Source organism: Pinus tabuliformis, chromosome 6 (genome assembly GCF_031772625.1).
Source record: "Pinus tabuliformis cultivar Carrire ecotype Pingquan chromosome 6, CPIR1, whole genome shotgun sequence".
Taxonomy (NCBI): domain Eukaryota; kingdom Viridiplantae; phylum Streptophyta; class Pinopsida; order Pinales; family Pinaceae; genus Pinus; species Pinus tabuliformis.
The window spans coordinates 1,563,917,169-1,563,926,400 of NC_142292.1; positions in this window are offsets into that span (position 1 = coordinate 1,563,917,169).

Consider the following 9,232-nt stretch of genomic DNA (forward strand, 5'->3'; position numbering starts at 1 on the left):
CATTACAATGGAATGCCAGCGGATGCCTCGGGTTGTCAACTCTGATAACACCCAAGGTTCACAGGGCGGCCCAATTTTAATAAAGCAATCAACCAAATCGCTCAAGGGTCCTTGCCACCCTAGGTTTATGAAAACCATATTCGTTGATAAATTAATTTCCCAACAATCATTTGTGTAAACAATATATGTTCATATACATTACAACATATAAATCCATATGTGGGTAAGTCAACGAACAGTGAGGCGTTCGTACCAGAAACCATAACGAGCAATAGAATATTAAATACGATTAATAATAATTTTTTTTTTTCGGGTACGTGACAAATTTGTATCAGAGCAGAGGTTCCCATACTGTGACCTCTGGGACGAGCTTAAACATGTTAATTATGGAAGTAATCATAGTATTTGATTATTTTTTCTTCACTAAAATGTGCAAAGTAACTCACTGTGTCAAATATTCCCCTGATTTTATACCAGGCAAAAAAGGGAAGAAGAATAACAGAAGATAATAGATATTAACAGTAATATGCAGTGAGCTAGCAGCGCTCCGCATAGGTCCACGGCCGAACAGGGACCTGCAACAAATCCTAGAGATAACCCAGAGCTGTGGGTACAACTTGGTGAGGACACACGGAGCACAAACCTGGCTATATTGGAGACAGTCCAGGACCTGAAAAATGAGATGGCTCGGTTGCGGGAGGATAATGCACGATTGACAATGGAGCAAGAAAGAATTTTGAAAAGTCTATCTGAAAGACAGAACTCGCCGTTAGCCAATCCCAGTGCAGAACAACAAAGGATGAGGAGGAACAGCACTACCAAGCGGAACCTGAAAATTCGGAGGAAGGAGAGGATCAATCTGGCAATGCATCCGAACAGCAGACCTCAAAACGTCAAAGAGTGGAATTACAGGGAGAATTCCAGAAAATCAAACCCCCACACTTTGATGGGGAACAAGAGGAAGTGGTTGAAGCATGGTTAATTAACATGAACAAATATTTCCAGCTATATGAATATGACCATAACCTGAAGGCACGATTGGCTATCTTTCAGTTACAAGGAAAAGCAACCTTGTGGTGGGAGGAGGTTAAAATCGTTAAAGGGGTAAGCGAACGAACCATAACATGGGAAAAGTTACAGAAATATTTTAAAGAAAGATATTTGACAGAGCGCTTTTATGATGAAAAGGCAAAGGAATTCCACGATCTGCGATTAGGATCGCAGACTATGGATGAGTTTATTAACCGTTTTACCTCCCTGCTTCGCTATGTGCCCTACCTTAAGGAAGAAAAAGCCAAGGTGCAAAGAGTTGTTAGTAGTTTACCCATGTATATGAGAGAAAGGATTGAATTTGACAATCCTAGAACAATGGATGAAGCTATTCGCAACGCCAGAATCTGTTATCAGCAGAACAAACAGAAAGGGGACGTTTCCAATAGGAAATGGAGTGAGAAAAAGAGTAGTAAAACTGTTGGAAACAGTAAAGAAGGCCGAGGCGGCGGAATTAAAGGAAGCAGTAAAGGGCAGAACAGCAGAACAGCACCAAGAGGTTCGTTCAAATCCAAGACAATCGGTGAAACCAGAATGAGTGAACAATTTGCCAAGCTGGACAACGAAGGAATAACCAGACCCCCAGTGCAGTGCTGGGGTTGTGGCGGACCGCACTACGTCAAGAACTGTCCGCAACGGAAGGGAACTGATCAGATATCCCATATTCATGAGGCATCAACCATCGGTGATGTGGGACGAAGCGTGCCAAGGATTAACGCAGCTCTGGATGACCGCCAGGCAGAGTACCAGCCCACCATGGTAGAATTTGAAGGTAAAATTTTAGACTTTTCTATCACTGTTCTAATTGATCCAGGAGCCACTTTAAGTTATATTAGCCCAAAGATAGTTGAACAGTGTAAATTACAACCTGAAAAATTCAGGAACCCTTGGCAGGTACAGCTAGCTACGGGGGCTAAGAGGCGAGTAATGGCGAAGGTTAATAATTGCCTCTTAACAATAGCAGGGCAGCCAGTGGTAGTAGATCTGAATATGCTTCCACTTGGTTCATATAACATCCTAATCGGGATGGATTGGCTAGAGAAGCACTGGGCGTTAGTGAGTTGCAAGATGAAAACCATTCATTACAAGGATGATGTTGGAAAGGAACAAGAGATGCAAGGGATTAAACGACCAGTGCAGGTCCGGCCAATCACTGCATCCCAGCTAGCTAAGTGCATCAAAAAAAGATGCCAGATATATGCCATTCAGGTGGGTTATGCAGAAACCAAGGACAAAACAGCCACGCTGGACAACCTTCCGGTAATAAAAGAATTCGCGGATGTGTTTCCGGAAAAAATCCCTGGGCTACCCCCAAAAAGGGATATTGACTTCACCATTGAATTGCTACTAGGGGCAACACCAGTTTCACGGGCACCTTACAGAATGAGTGTACCCGAGCTAACCGAGTTGAAAATGCAATTACAGGAATTGCTAGACAAAAATTATATCCATCCCAGTGTGTCTCCATGGGGAGCTCCGGTGCTATTTGTCAGGAAGAAAGACGGAACCCTCCGAATGTGTATCGATTACCGACAGCTAAACAAGCTCACAATCAAAAACAAATATCCCTTACCTCGGATCGATGAGCTTTTTGATCAAGTCAAGGGCGCGACAGTATTTTCCAAGATTGATTTGCGATCTGGTTACCATCAGATCATAATTAAGGAAGAGGACATCGCTAAAACAGCTTTCAGAACCCGGTATGGACACTACGAATTTGTAGTGCTACCTTTCGGTTTGACTAATGCACCCGCCACTTTCATGTGCCTAATGAACAGTGTGTTCCATCGATTTTTAGATAAATTTTTACTGATATTCATCGACGACATTTTGATTTATTCTCGTTCTAAGGAGGAGCACGAGGAACACCTCCGGTTGGTACTGCAAACTCTTCGAGAGCATCAACTGTACGCTAAACTCAGCAAGTGTGATTTCTTCAAAGAGGAGATACAGTATTTGGGCCATGTAATCACAAAAGAAAGGATTGCAGTGGACCCTGAGAAAATAAAGACCATAATGGATTGGCCCGTACCTAAGGATGTGGCAGATATCAGATCTTTCATGGGATTGGCCGGTTATTATAGAAGATTTGTGGAAGGCTTCTCAAGGGTAGCATATCCTATCACTTCCTTGCAGAAGAAAGGAAGGGCATTCAAGTGGAATTCAGAATGTCAGCAAAGCTTTGAGCAACTTAAGCATTTGCTCACCTCTGCTCCCATTTTGAGTATAGCTGATCCTAATAAGGATTACATGGTATGTACCGATGCAAGTTGAGAAGGTGTGGGTGGAGTGTTAATGCAAGAGGGAAAAGTGATCGCTTACGAGTCAAGAAAGCTAAAGGAGCATGAGCAGAAATATTCTGCCTACGACTTGGAATTAGCAGTCGTCATACATGCACTTAAAATGTGGCGGCATTATTTATTAGGAAGGAAATTTCTGTTGTTGACAGACCATCACAGCTTGACAAATTATTTCAGTCAGCCCACCCTGAATGCAAGGCAAGCCCGTTGGGCAGATTTCTTAAGTGGATTTGATTTCGACATTAAACATCTGAAAGGAAAGGAAAACCGCATGGCTGACGCACTGAGTCGAAAGGTGAAATGCTTATACGAAGTTACGCTCAGTAAATGGAAGAATCCCTTGCAAGAAATGATAAAAACAGCAGCGCACCAAGATGCCAAATATCAGCAAATGAAACAGCAAATACCACTTTCCAGCAAGGAAAGTCAGCAGGGGTATGAAATAGGTGAGGATGGAATGCTGCTCTATAAAAAAAGGTTGTTTGTACCTAACGACAACAGTCTTAAAAATCTGATTTTGGACGAATTTCACACCAGCCACTACGCAGGTCATCCCGGATACCAGAAGATGCTTACTGCACTTCGAAGGGAATACTATTGGCCTGGAATGAAAAAGCATGTGGCTGAGTATTTAGCGCGGTGTTTGGAATGTTAGCAGATCAAGGCAGAGCACCTACATCCGGCAGGGTTATTGCAACCCTTGCCCATTCCAGAATGGAAATGGGAGATCATATCCATGGATTTCATAACTGGATTGCCTAGGACAAAGAAGAACAATGACTCTATTATGGTAGTAGTAGACAAGTTGAGTACGGCAGCACACTTTATACCAGCGCAATCTACCTACAGAGCGGTGCAGATTGCACACATTTTTATGCAGAACATGTTCAAACTGCATGGGCTTCCGAAGACGATAATATCAGACCGAGATGTAAAATTTACATCCGCCTTTTGGAAAGCATTGTTTGCAAAACTGGGTACACAGCTGAATTTCAGTACAGCTTATCATCCCCAGACTGATGGACAGATGGAACGAGTAAATCAGATTGTAGAGGATATGTTAAGAGCATGTGTAATGCAAAAACCAACACAATGGGAAGATTATTTACATTTGGTGGAATTTGCATATAACAATGGATATCATTCATCCATACAAATGACTCCCTTTGAGGCTTTGTACGGACGGAAGTGTCGTACGCCCTCAAGTTGGAATGGCCCTGAAGACAAACTAAGGTTGGGGCCAGAGATGCTCAAGGAAATGGAGGACATGGTAAAAAGGGTGCGGACTAATTTAGAGGCTGCTCAAGATCGGAAAAAGAGCTTTGCAGATCGGAAAAGAAGGTTCAAAGAGTACCAGGTTGGCGACCATGTTTATGTAAGAATTCAAGCCAGGAAAAGTACCCTGCAATGGAGCGGTTGCGCTAAACTTGCACCCCGCTATTTTGGACCTTTCCAGGTCTTGGCAAGAGTCGGGCCAGTAGCCTACCAGCTCGCTCTGCCAAGCCACATTAAAATCCATAAGGTCTTCCATGTTTCTATACTAAAAAAATACATCTACGACCCTAAGCATGTGATCAAATGGCAAGATGTACGGGTAAGGATTGATTCCAGTTGAATTATTGGATATGAATTTTGGAAGTGAAATGACTGATATTGTTGATGATTGCAGGTCGAACCGGAAGGAGAGGTCCTGGTCGAACCACTGAGCATTCTCGACCGGAGAGAAGTGCAGCTGCGGAAGCGAGTTATTACCCAAGTTAAAGTGCAGTGGCAGCACTATGGGCCTGATGAGGCCACTTGGGAAGATGAAGAGCTTCTTAAGGAAGCTTATCCGGGGCTGTTTGTGAACAGCAGACATCGGGACAATGTCCAATCTCAAGGGGGGGGAGATGTGATGACCCCAGGAATATGTAAATATTTAAATTTCACTACGGTAAAAGACTGGATTAAGAACGACATTGGAAGACTATTTTATTGTCTGTTTTTTTTTTTAAAGATCCTAAGAGTATTTCTTTTATTTTACATGTGCATTAGAATATTTTAATAAAGAATACTCATGATAAGTGTTGGCAACTCTTGGGAGGAAAGTCGGTTATTGGAACTGACTTTAACCACCTTCCCTAACTGGAAAAGCTTCCAGGGAAAAAGGGAGAGGATGGCAAAAATCTGTGCTGTAGAGACAGGCAGAGGAAAAAAAAAAGTGAATGAAAGACTACGTCTGGTAAGGACCAGATAGTCGAGCACACAGTGCAACCTTGCTGAGGATAGTGATCCGACAAGAGGAATGCAAGGGGGGAGGCTCTGGTCTCAAAGGACGAGTCTCACGGATGGGCGGCTAAATAGTTATGCATAGGCTTGCGTGCAGGTGATATACTAAGGGACTTAAGGGCTGGCCGAGGCCAGGTAAGTAAGACTGAAACCCTCAAATCTCTGCAAGTATCTGCAAGTCATTTAAGTTAAACCCTATAAATATCTGTAATGCATAGGAGATAATTGTTGCTTAAAAATATCATTGCTACTTCCTAATTACACACTAGCTGGATAGCAGATGTTAGTCTTTAAGTATAGGAGCTTGCGCCTTGTTCCAGACAGAGACCCAAACGGTTAAGCTTCGGTCTCACTGCCAAATGACAGGAGCAAGGGTATGAATAAAACCCTGGTTGTAGCAGACCGATCGCAACACTACTATTCCGAGTAGTTGGGAAAAGCAGAGAGAGAATCTTGCCGAATTACAAGTTACAGGTATGAGAAACAAGGAAGTGAGACAAAAATCTCCATAACTCAATTCTATTACTAGGAAAGATCAGTGGTCTTTCGAGTGTGGCATTAAACTCATGATATAGAATAATTATAGAAAGGGTAAGGGGAGACAAGCCCTCAGAGTCGGGCAACCCCTGCAATACAAGACAACCCTGCAATGAGATTTTAATAAAGAAGTAACTAACATATAGTGAATACCGGGAGTGCCTCGGTACACCTCTGCAAACTGTGACCCCACAGAACGTGTATCAAAGAATAATGTGTTAACAATACCAAGATTAATGTGATAATAATACGAATGCTGATGTGTTAACAGTATCAATGTATAATGCATTAACAAACAGAACCCCGAACATAAAACCCAGCAGCATTAGGCTGTCATCCGCGGGGTTAAAGTAACAGCAAATGGTAAAGTAACTGAACTATAAACCAGAGAAATACATTTGGCTCTTGGTAAGAGCGGAATTTCAGATCATTCCCGTCCACAGAGTAAGAATAGGGCCGGACAATCGAGGCCGCATACTCTGCCAGTGGGACAGCCATAGAATATCCATGCAAGAACCGTAACGGGAGTTGCGACTTCATGCATTAGAATGTACATAAAACTTCTACCATGTATCAAAAGCATAACCATAGTATAAATATTAACCAGAACATTATATGGAAAGTTACACAGCCTTTGGCCAACATAACCATATCATTCTTGACGCAAAAGAAATCTCCTAGCCGACATGAAACAGTGGTGGAGATTTAAAGTCAATTCATAAAAAAACCATACGGTCGTAACAGTTCACAATAAAGAAAACCAACAGGGTCTGTAGCCCCAATATCTGTAACATATCATTAGAAAAGGAATTAAAGAAAAAGGGCCTGAAGCCCCAACATCTATAAACCACATGGCCGTGGCCGGAGTACCATTCGATATACAACATTAACATAACAGTTCAAATTACAAATGGTTAAAATGTGAATACAGTTTCCACTTTCTGGAGGAATCTCTAGCCTTAACCACGGAAAGCGCCAAGGTTTCGACGGAACCCATGGCCAGCACAAGGGCAGGTTCGGAATAGTACAGTGGGGAGCCTCCCGTTGCGACCTCCAACCAACCACGGTGAGGTAAGGTTGGGCTACGGCTCGACGTAGGGGAGACCCTCTGCGGGTAGACCAAATAAGGAGTAAGAAATGTAACCCAAATCGCATACCGTGCAACAGGGAGAAACGCACCTGGTATAGAGCCGGGAGCACCATAGCCTTCGAAGGAGGGCCTCCTCATCTGAACGAACTCCGAACCGGTTCTACTGCATGCACAAACCATGGCAAGGAACAATTAGCACTGCCACATGAAGGAAGATAATCATCTACCCGAAAGCAAAAGAACAACAGAAAAAAAAAGAGTCGGTAGGTTACAATCCGTGACATACCTCCAGAGTTCAGTAGTATATGTTTATATATAATGAACAGACAGATGATCGGCGCAAGATTACTCGCTCGGCGGAGGAACGAGCGCTCAGCGCATGAGGAATTTACCAGAAGAGCTCAGACTGGAACGAGGTGGCGCGGAGCAGAGCAAAGGGGCGCCGAGCTTCACAATAACCCGATTAATCAAGAAGGGAAAGTCATATACCATCCAAACCTCGACTATGACATCTGGAGGCGTCTCCACCCTCGGATCCATCCCGGGCCATCCACACCCTTGATCATAGCAGTAAAGAGTTAGGCGGGGACTTAACGCCAGCCCACTCCCTTCACATGATCGATCCAGCGTGTTTAATGTCGTGCCCACCTGTCATTACAATGGAATGCCAGTGGATGCCTCGGGTTGTCAACTCTGATAACACCCAAGGTTCACAGGGCGGCCCAATTTTAATAAAGCAATCAACCAAATCGCTCAAGGGTCCTTGCCACCCTAGGTTTATGAAAACCATATTCGTTGATAAATTAATTTCCCAGCAATCATTTGTGTAAACAATATATGTTCATATACATTACAACATATAAATCCATATGTGGGTAAGTCAACGAACAGTGAGGCGTTCGTACCAGAAACCATAACGAGCAATAGAATATTAAATACGATTAATAATATTTAAAAAAAAAAAAAAAAAAAAATCGGGTACGTGACATCCATGTAATTCTTGGGCGCCCTTTTGTTCACAGATTCTGGTAAAAATATCTTATCACACTATCGTTGGGTGCTTTCAATAACTTAGGAAAGAACAATAAACCAAATCACAATTTATATATGGAAACAAATTATTTTCACGATTTAATAAATTCGTGTTCATTCACCACAAAGCAACTCAGTAGAATTAAATTGCTGACATAACTCCCAATACGTCATGTTTTACCATGTGAAAGTTGAATTACATTTAATTTTTTAGTTTGAAAAGTATGAACTATCCTCGCAGTTAAGCCCACTTTTACAAGTCGTTTGGTCAGTAAGAAAACACCAATTACAGGGATCAGGGTTTAAATTTGACGGGTACCCTTATTCATCACGATTGTTTTTTAATCACTGTTTCATGTTTTCACTGTTTTACGTATGACTTTTAATATTTATTTTTACTAATCTTATTTAACTTTTGCAAATTAGATTCATATTTCTCTTACATAAAGCAAAAAGCAAAAAGCGCCCTGGAAAACCTGAAATAATGCAATTGAATTTTGTAAAAATTAGGGGAAAAAACCCTGCCATTGCCAAAAATGCAATTGAATTTTGTAAAAATTAGGGAAAAAAAGTGCCATTGCCAAAATTAAGTTTCCAAGAAATTTTTTTGGTTTTTTTAATAGAAAAAATCCACTTATTTTTATTTTCAATTAAAAAAAAACGAAGTTACACTAGCCAAAATCTTTCTCCCTCATGGTTACCACCAAAAACATAAAAACACATTGCAATAAGATACAGTAAAAACATCCCATGCCAAATATCAAGGGGAGAGCCACCCAACTCAGAGCAACAAAACTACCCCAAAAAACAAAACTTGTGAAATAAAAACACAGACTGTGGGGATATATATAAAAACATAGAAAACAATTACCGACAAAAAACACAAACAACAGTGTCTAACAAAAAAAATAACCAACAAAGCAAAAAAATATTGGTGCATACTAATACCATTGTG